Source organism: Heterocephalus glaber, unplaced genomic scaffold (assembly GCF_053883595.1).
Source record: "Heterocephalus glaber isolate CG9 unplaced genomic scaffold, H.glaber_assembly_v1.0 deba00001442, whole genome shotgun sequence".
Classification (NCBI taxonomy): Eukaryota; Metazoa; Chordata; class Mammalia; order Rodentia; family Bathyergidae; genus Heterocephalus; species Heterocephalus glaber.
The window spans coordinates 16,868,127-16,884,491 of record NW_028258296.1 but is presented as its reverse complement, the minus strand read 5'-3'; the positions used below and the strand labels follow the sequence as shown (position 1 = coordinate 16,884,491).

General features: G+C 38.1%; 1 protein-coding gene and 1 long non-coding RNA gene across 2 annotated transcripts in view; one reads left to right on the top strand and one right to left on the bottom strand.

Moving 5' to 3' along the window:
* Positions 1-16,365, bottom strand: part of Adgrl2 (adhesion G protein-coupled receptor L2) — a 537,596-nt gene that overhangs the window by 482,839 nt on the left and 38,392 nt on the right. The window lies entirely within an intron of this gene.
* The window catches only part of LOC147827620 (uncharacterized), a 55,236-nt gene that overhangs the window by 33,238 nt on the left and 5,633 nt on the right, over positions 1-16,365 (top strand). The window contains exon 2 of the long non-coding RNA XR_015451954.1: positions 16,196-16,289. This is a non-coding gene — a long non-coding RNA (uncharacterized LOC147827620). The remainder of the gene's footprint in view (positions 1-16,195; positions 16,290-16,365) is intronic.

Genomic DNA, 16,365 nt, shown 5'->3' with positions numbered 1-16,365 from the left:
ATTCACTTTCTAAAATTTTATAATAATTGAACCTTGTTTTTCCAATATTCAGCAATTATTCTTTCTGCATAAATTTGAACTTGTGGCTACAGCCAGGAGCTGACATACATAATCATGTGACATACATGTGTATTCAATAGTTCGTTCGGGAATGCAACACACCACAAAGAAGATAGGGTGCACTCACTGGTGTACATATTTTTCAGCTTTTAAAAAAAAAATCTTTATTTTGTGTTTCTTTTCCTCTGAAAGAAGATGCATGTGAAATCTGTCACGGGAAAATGTCATAGCAAGAAGTAAATTTGGGGCCTACAGCATAGCTCAAAGGTAGAGTGCTTAGCATGGATGAAGAGGGCAGAAGTGAGGCCCATGGTTCAATTCCCAAGGCCACCAAAAAAAAAAATGGAGGAAGAAGAAATAAATTTACAAGAGGAAGTTGAAAAAAATAATGCAAGGTGCTGAGCCGGCAGAGGTGAATCCGAGATGTGGAAGAGGGCTGGAGCCAAGAAAGGGAAGAGAATTGTTGGGTACAACGGCAGAGAGTCATGAGAAAGAAATGAGGGTCAGAGCTCCGGGTGGGAAGAAGCAGGTAGAGTGATGGATTTTACAGGGCTCAATTTATGTAAGAAATAGGTCCTTGGGAGATGAGGTGATGGGTAGCCATTCTCTTCCTAACTGTTCAAAGAACCGCACTATTCCCATGGTCAGACAAGGAAGGGACTGAACCGAGATACACTTCTGTGTGTATACCGTTACCCTTTGCATGTCTTCCCTCTCGGCCTTTTGGATAATACTGGCTCAGCGTTAGCTGTGTGCATGTGGATAAAATGAGCTGAAACAACGAAGAACAAGGCTTAAAGAACACATGTATTTCTGAAGCCTACAGCAATTCCAGGAACTCTAGAGAGTCTCCTGGTCATCGGTGCTGTGAAACCTCCCGCTGCAGCTCACGCATCCCTTTTGGTAGAAGTTTATGAAGCATTTCTATCAATCCACAGGAGAACTCTCATCTGGATCTATCATACTGGGGATATCTTGGGACTGAAGGAGCCTTTGGGAGGAGAGACTGGGGAGAAGAATTGGATAAGGTATGTTTAAGAGACTCACTGTGCATAAAGAGCAAGGGAAATGACAAGAAGTCTGACAGTAGCATTTTTGTACAGAAAAGCCATGAGCCTACTGGGAGAAGGCAGAAAAGTAGTCTGAAATAGAGCAGTCCACTGTAATGAGATAAAAAAATCACTAAGGATCTTAACTTAGCTCTTGGATGAAGATTGAAGAAAGGAATAGAGCCTGCCTGTGGGTTTTTGGATAAAGGGAAGGAAATAAGTAACATTGAGAAGGAAACTTTTTCATGTTTAAACTGGTGATAAGATACCAAGGAGAGCTAAAGATGAGAAATTGAATAAGAGCTGAAAACTCCGAGGGATAAAAGTTGATCTTTAGTAATTTAGGGGATGAAAGAGTATAAAAGGGGAAATAAGAAAGAAGTTGAGAGCAGGCAGAGGCGGTCAGCCCGTTTAACAGAAGCACTGGGTACGGTGCTATAATCCTTCTCGGATAAGACAGCAGATCAACGAGCCACATACCTGAAATCGCCTGCAAGATGGGAGACATTTCTTGTAACCACAAATACAAGAGGGCATTGCTGTCTTTTCAGACCAAGTCTGAGAAAATTGAAGCAGGAATAATTTATAGCATGGTTTTTCAAATGTTGCTGTAGATTAGAAACTTCTGGAAAGCATAGAAAGCTTTCTTGACACTTGAGTTTATCCTACATTAATACATCAGGTTTTCTGGAGGAGGAGGGAGGCCTCAGATTGTTGCTGTTGTTTGTGTCGGTGCTGGATTAAATGAGGGCCTTGTGCATGCTAAGCAAGTGCTCTACCACGGAGCTGCACCTCTACCCCAAGCCTTAGAAATGTTAGATGATTTGCCAGTGATTCCAATTGCAGCAAAGAATGAAAATCATTGATAAATGATGTTTGGAAATTTTAGAGGGAAAATGACGAATAGGCGGTGGGTGGACAAGTGAAATAGAAAGAAATCATCTTAAGATGTGAAAGGTGTGGCTTATTAATACTTGCCCCAAATCCTGAGAGTGGCCACTTTCTGGAGTGTACTTGTTCTTTTGTTTTGTTTCCTTTTGGTACCGGGGATTGAACTTCGGTCCTCGCACTTGCACAGCAGGTGGTGAAACCACTGAGCTAAATCCCCGGCCTGGAGTGTACTTCTTTCCTTGACCCTTCTCTCCCAGTGAGACTCCCTTGCAGTTTGTTGTTGTGATACATCGGGTGTTCTCTTATCATCTCACTATATTAACATACTGAGCACACAAATTACAGAACTTTGTATGTCAATTGAAAAACAAAAAATGCTAGGTTGATGAAAACTTGGCATAAATTAGTCATAACATATTCAAAAATGCAGCCGGAACGCTGAGCTACACACAGGATATGCATAAAACCTGATGTGGTGATTATGTCGTGCACGGGGTATTGGATTTATGCTATCATCCTTTAAATATTAACGACTTATGAGGTATCAGAAATGCTTCCATTCAAATTTCTGAGGTGACATTAAGTAATGCAGTTTGCTCTGATTTGGTTTTGCTTATTCAAAACAGAGTTAGTGTTTGGTGTTGTCACAGGAACTACTTTTCTCATAAGGACTCGAGTCGCATTCAAAGGTTTTAACAAATTATGAGATGCGTCTTATTTTTTTTTTTTAGGCTTATTTAATTCTGCATTATCCCTCTTTGCTTTGATGCCAAACAAGATTAAAATTTTAAATATAGCATGCTAAATTTATAACAAGAATTTAAAACAAAATTATTTGTAAGACACCAACAGCACCTAGGGACAAGGCTGAGACATTAGCATAATTTACACCGGTGAAGATATTCAACCCTAGTTATTTGTGGCCAATTATCAATTACTGGTCAATGTTAGAATCATTCACCATAATTATTTCCCTAAGGTATCTTCTCTGGATATAACAGAGATCTTTGTCTCTTTCTTTCCTTAGAAAAACAATACTCATTTTTTTCTATAAGATTTTTCACTCTATGAAAAAAAATCAAATCTAAACCTTTACTACTGAGGATTTCTCTAAGACTTTAATTCTTTGGGTTTTAAATATCTAAAGCAAAGAACTGAATATAACTAGAGTTGACATGAGAAGTTTCTAGAAAGAACACCTCAATGCTTGTTATTTCATATCTGTATTATTTTTAAAATTTCACTTTGAAAAAGTTTTTGAATTTGAAAAGATTATATTTCATAAATTCACATTTTTAACATGAATTCCTTCCCTTACATATATAATCTATATCTATATCTATCTAACCTACATATGTATATATCTCCTTTCTATGAAAATCAATCCCAAAGCCTACAAACACCAACCTTACATTTGAATTCCTAATGACTCCTCCTATTGTGTCATTTCTGTTTGAACCTGTCAATCAATGGTGAAAAGTGCTAATCATTCCCAGAAACCCCAATCTTGCTCACAAAAGTACCAGTCACTGAAAAAATAATACCGATTGGTCATGGATGAGCAAGAAATCTCTCTAGGGATCTAAAGGCACAATAGAGTTTATTAAGTCCATTTTACTCCAGCTTAGCTCTCCATGCATGCAGAGGTTTGGGACTTTAATTTCAAAGTCAGCTAAAACCAGCTAAGGTAACTTATATTCATTAGCTAAGCTCAGATGGAAGCGCTGTGAAATCTCTTGGTTAGTGTTTTTGGCTTTCGATAATAATAGTATTTATTTTTATTCTGCACTTTTCTCCCATTCTTTTTATAGATAGGGAAGCAATTTAGTTGGATGGTAGTAGTTTTAAATTCTTAATTGGTCCATGTTCTTTTTCAGCTGCTTATTATTTTCAAACTTCAATCTCTCAACTGACTAAACATCCACAAGGAAGATATTTCCCGTTAATTCTCTGTAGGCAGCAGTTCCCCTTCCCAGGGCCATGGTGGCTGCATTTATTACTGAAAAGCAGTTATGATGTGTATATGGACCATAAAGTATTGTGGCCTCAGGTCACAGAATGGATGAAGATCAGCGATCTTACTGTCCACATTATGCAGAACACCAACATTCTTCTAGTCCTTTTTTTTTTTTTTTTGGTTGTTGTTTTTAGTTTTCAACTGCAGCTTATTTGCTTTCTTTGAGGTGGCAGCTGCAAAAGGCTGGTGTGAAGGAAGAGAGGAAGACAGCACTATCATTAAAGAATAAACAGTAATTACCTTGTAGAAATCTCCAGAGTGATCGATTACCTCTCTGGTTTATAAGAACAGGACTGGGAATACACAATAATTGATTTCTATTACTTATGTGTATTTTCCTTTTAACTTTCTGAAGAAGCAATGTAGTTTCATTGACTTTAATTTCAGATCACATATTTTTATGACTTCTTCTGGAGTTGGCAAGAATTAGAATGAACAGAGTCACTTGCCCCATGAGCCATATTACCAACAGAAAAGCAGAAAGACACGGTGCATGCGTGCGTGCGTGTGTGTGCGTGTGCGCGTGCGTGTGTGTGTTAGCCTATGTTCTATGTGATCACACATCTTGGACTTATCGCTGCAATGCTTCTGCCTTTGAGGGTAGGCCCTTGTTAGGCTGCGATACGGCGGACTCTGGGATTTATCCCGATGAGAGGTGGGGACAGCATGATTTGGCACAGGCACGGCAGAGACGAATCCTTTCTATGCAAGCCTGACCAACGCTTGCGAAGTGGTCACCGGGCAGGGTTACTCTGGGCACCGTCCGACATCAAGTCGTGCTGGCCCTGCTGTGATGTCACGGCTCAGTCAAGTTCTGTGAAGATGTGGGGAGCGGAGTTTAACAAACACTCCTTCCTCTTGTACTGCTGCATCATGAAAATCAGACATGTCTTGGAATAACTATATGCCTTTGGCTGGAAATTGAGGCCTATCTGTTAAAGGCCATATCTGTTAAAGGCCATATCTGTTAAAGGCCATATTGCTGTTAGGGCTGGGGATTTAGCTCAGTGGTTCTGCCACCTGCCTCACAAGCGCAAGGTCCCAAGTTTGATCCCTGGTACCAAAAAAACCAAACCAAACAAACAAACAAAACATTTTGCTGTTAGACATAACACAGAGATGGTATTCTTGGAAGCATCATATTTCTGGCTTCCTGCAGATTATTTTTTGGAATATTTCTGTGATTTCTTTTTCCTGTGATTCTTTGTACATTTGATAAACTATATATTTCTCACCTACATATCATGTTATAAATACTTGTGAGTTGGTCATTTTTCTTTTTTATGGAAGAATTCTCCCTTTTCAATTTTTCTATTTGTTTATTTGTTTATTTGTGAATATGCGTGTAAAATGAGTCTCTAATAACTGATCTCTGCTGGATTGATTACATCTTTCTGACCAATGCTTAGATTTCCAGTTTTCATTGTGGACAAAAGTGATTAGGATATCATTTATTCTGTGATACTAAGCAAGAGTACAAATGAACAAAAGACAGCAGAGCCAAACAATGAAACAATACGTGTCTGATTTCAGTGATACAAAGGAACTATCGATGCCCATAGAGAGATCTAAAACTTGCTAATAGGTTGGTGCACTGACATTTGGGGGATTCTAGACAAGTTTTCAGTTTTTAATATGATTTTGTATTATGATTCCAATAATGAAAAAAATCTACCAGATAAGCAAGAATCATGCTATTAACATCGGTAGCTTAAAAGACAGAATTTTTCTGAATGGGTATGCTTTTTTCCCTTCTAAATATGGAACAAAATTAACTACTTAATGTTGTGATATATTCAAAATGAGTTAACTTCAGTTATTTCATTTATATGTTGCCTTCTAGAAAAAAAACATGTATCAAGTATCTAAAATACTAATTAATTTCTGTTATCTAATTTATAATTTATGTCCTTAAAAAATAATGTGGATGCATTCTAAAAATTCAAATCTGGGGAACCCAGCGAGTAAATTCTCAATGAATTGACACAGCTGAATAGCTTGCTGTTGAATTACTGCTTTTATGTTGCGTAAAATATTTGTAGCTGGAGGACATCAGGTTGCTGTATTTGTCATCTTAATAGTGAGTGGTTTCACCAACAATACAGTGGATCTAAACAATGTCGCTGAGATATGTGACCACTGACATGAGGGTATCACTTGCACAATGCCACCAATAGCACGAGTGACACTTGACAGTGGAAGAGTGGGTGACGGACACATAGTGGTCTTGTGCTTTGTCAACTATTCTTTTTTCTTTCCTTTTCTTCTTTCTCTCCCTGGTGGCTATTTGTCATTCTTGGGCGATGACAGTCTTCCCTTCCCCTGGACCTTTTTGAACTCTGCTGTCTTTGAACATCATGGATATTGCCAAAGAAACTATTTACTAGGCAGTAATTATATGCCACCCCTCATGTAAAGGTAAATGATAATGAGGTATGTGCAAAGAATAGGCAGCCCTGTCAAAGGGAAAAAAAAGCAGCTTTTAAAACTTAGAGCCACACAAAATGCCTTATAGACTTGTTTTGGAGTAACTGTATCAATTAACCACGCTAAAAGCCCTAGCTCAGATGGCCGATGCACACAGCATGTCTACTAGTGTTTTATTATCAAGTCCATTATGATGAGTTCTTGTCCTAGACAAAGGGAGAACAGAAAAAGAATTCAGGCTGACAAATTAGACTTGAAATCAGTTTCATTTACATAACGACTGGAAGTTCATTAATAACAGAGTTTTAATTATTCATGCTCTTGTTTCACTAGATACAGCAGTTTTCCCTCTGCTGTGCGGGATGTCTGGATTAGCGAAAATGAACCTTAGAAAACTGATAGACTGCCCAGAAGCTCGGAGGCTTTTCTCTTTCCACACTCCTGGAGACGGATGGGGGAGGGGTGGCTCGTGTGTACACATTGGGGCGGGAACGAGAAGCGAGAAGCGGGGCGAGGAAGAGGCCAGTACTGAATAGAGGGAAAGGATGCCGGCTAGGCTAGCAGGAGTTCTTTGGGTCTACATTATGTTTGCCAAAAAGAAGCAGAAAGAAAAGATACGACTGTTGTGCATTTGTCCTTGATGGGAGCTCCCACCTGAGGGGATGACTCCTCAATAAATTACAATATTTTTAGGAGTTCTTGATGGGGCACAGTACTCCCATGATTGTGGGTACACATGTAGTCCTTTTTCTTTCAATATAGGAGCACTAATAGAATTTATTTTGGTAGGGCCAGGGATTTAGCTCAGTGGCACCATGCCTGCCTCAAAGGGGCAAGATCCTGAGTTTGATCCCTGGTACCCGTCCCCCAGAAAAGAATTTATTTTGGTTTGTGTGCATCAGAAAAATTAAGGAAGGAAGAAACATTTTTCCCCTTCAATTTCAAATATGTGGAAAAAGCTGAGAAAAAGTTGCTATTTATACAGTTTTCTTTTAAAGAGGGCAATGGTGATATTTTCATTCTTACTGGTAATAACTACTGACATGAAGGACACTTTCCTGGAGAATTTAGACTGCCTTCACCTGTAAAGTGGAGGGTTCCGGGCCAGTAGTCACACAGGGCTTTACTGCATTTCTAGTTCCTTTGTTGTCTCTGTATTTTACTAATTTGGGTAACTTTTCACAAAAGCGAATGCGTGACAAATAAAAGACGACCGAATTTTTCCTAACACCTTCCTAGTTCAGTGGGTCTGGGAAAGAGACAAGAGGAAAATCTCTTCAATTCGAAATCAGACCACAGCCAGAAGTAGGTTTCTAGAGGTGTCTTGGGACCTGCTTTGGGACCAAAGTTTTCAGTTTGGAGGAACCAGCATCTGAAACAATTCTAGGAATATTGTGAAAAAAACTTTTTTTTAGCATAGAGAAATCACATTTAACAAGAGCTGACTAACAAACACTTTTTCTATATTCTCTGGCTTGGTTCAAATTTCACAAAAACTATTATAATATCCATTTTACCAAGGAGGAAATTGAGCCCCAGAGAGATCAAAAGTGTAGCTGGTGAGGAGGTAGAGGAAATCCAACGCCTGTGTGCCTGGCTCAGGGCTTCCCAAGCTACTGTTCCTTTGAAGACAATGACCTCTTACATTTTTTCTACGGAGTTTATGCCATTTACTTTACTTTTCTATCTTAATTTTCTTTACCCTCACACTGATAAATGACTTTTGACAAAATAAATGCAACAACCTGTTTCTTTTTCAGAATATGGAGAGATTTCTTAGCTCTTGAGTGACTCAAAAGTCATAAAAGTCAAGTATTTATACTACTATATACTTGGAAAGCCTCAGGAGCAAATAAGATGAGAATGTGAACAAGAGTCAAATAATAGAATTATTGGGGTTGGGGATTTAGCTCAGTGGGTCCGCCACCTGCCTTGCAAGCTCAAGGACCTGAGTTCAATCCCCAGTACCAAAAAAAATAAAAAATAAAAAAAAATAATAATAGAATTATTGAGTAAAAGTCAGGCAGACTAGCTGATAACTCTATGTCAAATGCTACATTGGTAGATCGCGTAAAAAAATTAATCACCAGCACCTGCCATCTCTCATTAATTTGAATTGGCTTCGATCTAAGCACTTGTCCACATACTGCAAATGATAATCACGAACCAATGAAACTAACTTTTTCCCTCTCCTTCCCTTTCTTTTCTTTCCTCTTTCCCTCTCTCCCTGTTTCTCTTCCTCTCTCCCTTCTTTTCTCCTCTTTCTTCCTTTTTACTTTTTTTGGTAGGACTAATAACTATTCTTCTTTGTTTAGAAGAATTCTTGCTTACTGGCTCGTTTTAAGTTTCATGCCATCCTTCCCTTCCTGGACAGATTTTCCCGGCTGCTCAAACCCCTCCCTACTTTTTTGGCCAGTTTGGATGGGGGATTTTGAAAGATTACTGCTTCAGAGTGATCAGAAAATAAAACAATTACAACATTTCATTTTTTTATCTTCCTAAAATACATATAGATATTAAAGCGCAAGGCGCTTGCATGACATGCCTAAGGGTGAAGAAAGTATTCTGAAAAGATTAAACAAGATCTTTTACTAGTGAGCTACCCCAAGCAATATGCTAGATTTCAGTATAAAATGCAATAAATGGACAGTTAGCATGATTTAAAAGGATCAGCTCAGGCAGCTGGGGCATCATGGATACCTTGTGACATCTTACAAAGTGCCTTAGTCCATCCGAAAATTAAGCCAAAAAGGAGATGCTGTTAAATCTTTGACTAGGGTTTACTACAATAATCTGTTACATTCTTGGAAATTTTAAATGAAAATTAAACCTTTTAAAAGACTAAAACAACCACAAAAAGCTTTTACTGCTCAGTGGGCAATGTGTTTGTTCTGCTTTAAAAACATATTTAGTTCTATTTTCTGGGCTTCCCCCCCGCTTTAATAACTTAGAAATGTTGCCAAAGGTCAAAGAAAAGAGTGGAAGTTTGTGTGGGGAAGAGGAGCCCAGGAGACGTCTGGATCACGTTGAATCCGGCTGCCTGGGTCCCTCCGGTTGATGTTTGATGTCCAGGTGCAAGTATTCACTCATTTACACCCTCACCATCTGGGGATGTAGCTCAGTGGTGCTGTCGCCTGCCTTGGAAGTCCAAGGTCCTGAGTTCAATCCCCGGTACAAATAAAAAAAAACAAACTACACCCTCACCATAGGCTGTCTGTCACCCATCTGCAGCAGCACGGGGCAAGTAGGAGGCGCAGGGCTACAGAGGCCTGCCGGGGGCGGGGCGGGGCGGGGCGGGGCGGGGCGGGGCGGGGCGGATCCGGCAGCGGGAAGACTGAGGCCACGAGGGCTTCTTTCTGCCCAGGTCTTTACAGGCTCTTAGGAGAAGCAGTCAGGAGTGCTTTGGTAAGAGGCAGGAAATGCAGTTTCTAGTCCTGTTTCTGACCATTCTGCTCCTCATTAATACAATAAAAGTCACTCCTGGTGGTATACTCAGTTAATGGGGAGACATTAAATACGCTTCCTTCCTTCCCTCCCTCCTTCCTTTTTTCCTTCCTTTCTCCTCCCTCTTTCCCATTTTTTTCTGTGGTACTGAGGGTGCAACCCAGGGCCCAAGAGTGGTAGGAAAGGACTCTAACACGAAGCTACCTCTTTAGTCCTTGATCTATAACTTCTACAGGGCATGCTACCTAGGTTCTGACCTGATATGTCTCGTCTGGGTACTAGAAAATTCGAAATTTTAAAGAAAATCTTAGGAAATAATAACCTATAAAGACAGGCTTTGGGAATAATTATTTTAAAGGTAAAATACGCAATTTTTGTTTTAACTTGACAAATGGCTGAATTTTTCTTAAGATGGCTGATGTAGACCAGCTGTTGGAAATTTACTGTTGCTCAGTTTGTAAAAATTTTATTTTATTGGTAATGCTGGGGATGGTACCCAGTGCCTCTCACGTGCTAAGCAAACACTACCACTGAGCTATACTCCTGGACTCTGTATTTGTAAATTTTGATTTTAAAAAAGTAAAAATTTATTTTAGTTATGTAGTATAAAGTACCATGAACACAAAGCTATGTTCTAGAAACACCCACCCAACCTCTGAAGTACAATTTTAAATGCAATATGTACTATTAAAATTTATCAATATAGAACATTTATGCAACAAAATGAAAATGGGCAGGTAGAACAACATCAGACTACAAAAGAAACAGTTGCCAAAGTGGAAAGGCTACCTAAGACACAGAGTGGTCAACAGGTATATGAAAGTGATCAATCTCACTAATGATCAGGGAAATGAAAATCAAAAATCACAATGAGGTAGGGCTAGGCATTTAGCTCAGTGCCGCTGCACCTGCCTGGCAAGCACAAGGTCCTGAGTTCTATTCCCAGTACAGCACGAAAAAAAAAATCACAATGAGGTATCATTTTACACTTCTCAGGCTGCCTCTATCAAAATAACAAAAGGCAAGGATCAGCAAGGACATGGAGAAATTGAAACCCTTACTCACTGCTGGTAAGGATGCAAAATGGTGCAAAACAGTATGAAGTTTCTTTGAAAACTGAAAATAGAACTACCATATGATCACAAAATCCTACAAGTAGGTATTTACCCAAATGCATTAAAATCGAGATGCCAAGGAGATACTTACATTTGCACATACATTGCAGAATTATTCATAAGAGCCAAGATGTGGAAACAGCCTAACTGACCATAGAAAGATGAAAGGATAAAGAAAATACTGTATGTACCTAGAGTGAAATATTATTTTGCATTCAAAGAAAGGAAGTTCTGCAATATATGTCATGAATGAAGCTTGAGATATTATGTGAATTAAGGCAGTTACAGAAGGACAAACATTACATAATTTTACTCAGAGTAGGCATCTAAAATAGTGAAAACCATAGAAGTAGAGAGCAGCATACGGGTTGCCAGTGGTTAGGGACAGGAGAAAATGAAGAGTTGCTAATCAACAAATGTAAAGTTTCAGTTATGCGAGATGAATAAATTCTAGACTTACAACATTGTTCACATAGATAGTAATATGTTACTGTCACTTAAAAATATTTTAAGGAAGTAGATCTCATGTGATAACTATTCTTACCAGAATAAACAAAACAAAAACATTTACCAACTATTGACAAATTGCTATTTTCAGATCATTACTATTCACCAAACAGAACAGAAAGTCCATGAGGTATAATTATTGATTTTGTGCCTTTTTTTTTTTTACCATTGTTTAATTGCAGTTTTCTCAACTGGCTGATGAAGATGATAATACTTCTCATACTAGTCTTTGTAAGAATTCAACACCAAGATAACACCAAGTAAAAGCACGACAGTTGCTGCAGACATGGCAGTTATTGCTATTATCTGACTGAAAGTCAGAATGCCCAATTTGGTCCATTGGGCATTGAATTTATAATTTGAGGTTATCTCAGTTCCATAGCAGTAAATTGAAAAGCACATATAATTTTCTCTCAATAATGGGATCAATAATGGCTTCAAAGGTGACTCCCTCTATGCGACGAAGTGGGGCCTCCATTTAGGGAGTATAACAGGAACAAGCTGTCTCCAACAGGGAAAGCCAGAAACAAAAGCTCTGAAGATATCAAAACTCTCATCTTCCACTTCTGTGTCATTTTATACACAATTTACTACCTAAAAAATGTCACTCAGCTATTAATTTTCACTTTTGTTTCTTGTGCAACTATTAAAGAGGAATTCGATGCCAAGTAAAAGTTTAAAATATGTATACTTTTGTCACTGGCATTTAATTATTTTTGATTATTTGATAATGTCAATAAATATTACCAATAGCAGTATTAACTGAGTAAAATTTTATTTAACAATGATAAAGGAATCATAATGTTATTTTAAAAAGAAAGAAAAATTTTGAGAAACAAAATCTGCTTAGTAATGAATAGCTAACATTTTCTTAGTGTATTAGGAGTGGAGATCTATATTTTCTTCTTGGAGTAGTTTGGTTTTTAAAAAGAGAAAAATACCTTTGTAAAGCCTTGGATTCAATCCCCAGCACCAATGAATAAATAAATAAACTAAAATTGAAAATTGATGTCCATGTTCCATATTGATTTACTATATGGAAGACCACAGAGTTCTTGAATAGTTTCTATTATATACAAAAAAGCAAAAGTTAAGGAATAAAAATTTTTCTCAGTGCTTGGAAAACTGTCTTCTATTTTGTACCAGTGAAGTTTAGTAGAATTTTTCCTTTTCCTTTCATACCTTTTTGTATCTTATTGTAAAAGACATTGAATAATTCCTTGGGTTGTTATTTAAAATATCAAAAAAAAGTTTTTCTCTGACTCCCAACTCTGCATTAGAGCTTAGTTCTGGAAATGACATGATAAAAGAAAGAAGAGTGAAAAGACATATGAGCTGTGGAAATGAAGTAAAAGTTTAGAAAAAAAACCAAGTTAGGGAACAAGAAACTGAGAGGAAGACAACAAAGGAGGAAGACAACAGAAAAGGAGGAGGTGGAGAAATGGGTTGATAAAATTTCTGAGAATAAAATCAGGAATGACTTTGTGGGAGGGCAGCTCAAAAGGCAGATAGCATCACCTCGTCAGCACTGATGATGAAACTGCTTGGAAATCTTTTGCTCTCAGGGGTTTGAAAGCTGTGGTCTGCTTAGGAAAGAAAGATGCTATGAAAATTTCATCAACACCTAGGTATTCATGGACCAGTTACATGTTTCATAGGTTCTGGGAAGCAAAAAACTACAAAACAGGAATACATTACCTGAATAAAAACAATTTGTGTTACAAAATCATTTATAATGTCTTTAAATATAGTATTATGGGAGATTGAAATATGTAAATTGTAATGTAATGCTTTGAAGATGATGTAGTAACAAATTCTAAGAGTGCATTGCTAATTAAATTATTGCCAATTAAATTAATTGCATAGATATGGACATATTTATTATTCTTTTGTTTGTGAGGTTAGCATGTCTTCTCAATTTTAAAAGTAGAAATTTCAAACCTTGCAATTAAAATTTTTAGTAATTTAAGAATTATTTGAATCCTTAATTTCAAGAATCTAAATGCTATATATCAAAAATGCACCATGGGCCGGGGATTTAGCTCAGTGGTTCTGGCGCCTGACTCTCAAGTGTGCAAGGTCCCAAGTTTGATCCCCGGTACAAAAAAAAAAAAAAAAAATGCACCATGATGTTCTTCGTATCATTTCACCAGAGTGTGTATCACTGATTCATCCTTTCTTTTTCCCAGCCTCCCCCCTCCCCCTCCCCCTCCCCCTCTCTCTCCCTCTCCCTCCCTCTCTTATTTTTGGGAAGGGCAGGACAGGGGATTGAATCTAAGACCTTTGCACTGAGCTACATTCCAGCGCTGTAATTTTTTTTTTTTAATTTTTGAGACGGAGTCTTACTAAATCACTTGAAGTTGCCCAGGCTGGGCTTGAACTTGTGGTTCTGCCTCAGCTCCTCAAATTGCTGAGATCACAGGTATGTGCCAACATTTTCAACTTTTCCAGTCTTTCTAAAGTCTTCCCTCTAACTGCAAATGTCTTTAAATTCCAAATTGCCCTTAGAGTTGAATATAATTTCTTATGATAATGTTGACACAGAAAATATGTTTAGTTTTTTCTTCTAAACTCCTCCAAGAAACAGAACATATGGAAATTTTCTTTGATTGCTTCCCCTTTTCACCCTCTCATAAATGACTTCCTCAGTTCCTATAGAGAGCAACAAAACACAGCACAATACAAGGTTCTGCCTCTATGGTCTTCTAATATGTAACACACCTATGTGGAACAAGGTAGCACAGAAAAGCACGTCCAACATTGGGCATTTCAGGTATGAACACATTAACTGCTGCCACCTTCCAGGGTAGCAGTGATTTGCCACGTGTCACACAGCAATCACACTGTGGGAGGAGGAATGGAATTCAGGTGTGGCCAAGCGCTAAGCCCTCATTTTGTGGGTTCTGCCTCCTGGCCATTTATCCATTATATATAACACGTTCTAGTCTCCTTTTCATGCACTGCCCACAGACTCCTGAGAGTAACATCCTCGAGTGCAGGTACTACTTGATGCTTTGGTACAATGACTGGCACAGGTGCTCAGAATAAATTTTGGGGAAGGATAAAAGAAGCCAAAGTTTCAACCTTAGAAGTCCCTGCTTCTCCTTTTTGTTAGGTTTCTGATGACCTAGCACAGACAGGTCTGTTTTCTCCAAGAATTGGAAGCCAGATGAAAGAAGTTCTTGTATATCATACCCACCTGATCATATAATGGGTCTCCAGGTTTGCTGACCTTATACTCAGAGCCCTAAATTTATTATTTAAAATCATTTACACCATCAGGACGTGCACTCTGAGTTTCTGCAGAACAATCTCACCTATTGTTACAGTAAGGTTGGTATATGATTTCGAATTATGAAGATTTAGCTTCTGTTCAAAAATATATAAGGGAACATGGTTTGGTGGAGCCAAAGACTCCATTCCATGTGTGAGGTCTTGGTGTCTAAACATTTTCTTAGGTGACACTTCGTAGTCCCTCTACTGCAGTGTTCTTGCTCACTCTCACCAGGTGTTTTTCTAGGAAGTACTAAACTTCTCCTGGTTGACTCTAAGAGGAAACCTTCAGGTAGGTTTAATGCAGAAGATTAAGACTGCATTAAGATTAAGTCTGAAATGTACTGGTACCAATTAGCCCTCTAGTATTTCTGTAAGCCTTGAATTTTTGATGCGATCAATGACACCAGTGGAGCCATCTTCTGTGGAGTGGTTATTAAAGATATAAAAATCAATACAAAGATGATACTTGAAAATCTATATCACAAGATAATGAATCACCATGAGAGCTCCCTAAGAAGAATGTCAGCAAGCCAAACAGAAGGTTTATGCATAACAAAGTATCTCAGGCCAGTAGAATTTAGGCTAAATTTTGCATGAGACAGAAATCTTCAGGCTACACTTAGAATCATTCGCATGACAAAGTTTTAATAAAATTAAGACATAAGCCCAACTAGGCAATGGGCTCCTATTGCATTTATAGAAGGAAAAAAAAGAGAGAAAGAAAAAAAGTGTGTGTGTGGGGGGGGTGTAAGGATTGAGATGTAAGACCAAGTCAATAATGCCATGATTTAACTCTAACTAATGACAAAATAGCATCAAAACTTTCTCTGTCAGTAATCCTCATTCAATTTCTTTTAAATGAAACATTATTTGCTTGCACCTTAAGTCCGTAAGTACTGATTGTTATTGGAGCTGTGTACTGGAGCTTCACAGAATAGTCCAAATTTAATTTGAACTGGGGATTGATTTCGTTTCCTTCAAAGGAAGATTTTTTTTTCTCCCTTCCAAAATTGAGCTTGTGCATGACTTTGCAAGTTCATTTCGGTTTTCTCCTTGACGCAATTGTAAGTGACATGAGAACATTTATGTGTTCTGCCCTTTAGGGACACCACAACATAGCTAATGATGCCACAAATGACTGGAAGCTACTTTTATCCCCTTTAAAAATATGGGTTCCTTGTAATTTCTTATCATTTGCTCCCAGGAAAAGCAAAATTAAGCAGGCCTGACACAGTCACCAGTCCCTTAAAACATTTTATATTTAATAGATAAAGAGTTTTATGCTTGAGATTTGCCAATTTCTAATCAAGTAAATAAAGTTTTACAGGCAAGGATGAAGAGAGGATCTGTTTTTGTGTATGCTGGGTGGTGTAAAAGTCATAAATGTTTCTATTTCCTTCTTTCTCTAGGCACATGCGCAAGTCCCTCGCTGGAACTCTTAAGTAGCTGCCCTGATGGAAGGACATGCCCAGAATCACTGAGTATTAAGTCCTTAGCAGCAAGGTCTGGCTCTTCATTAATCTGTAAACTTACTGATGTTCAGAGTGATGTCTTTGTTTTTCTTGGAAATTTTTCATCT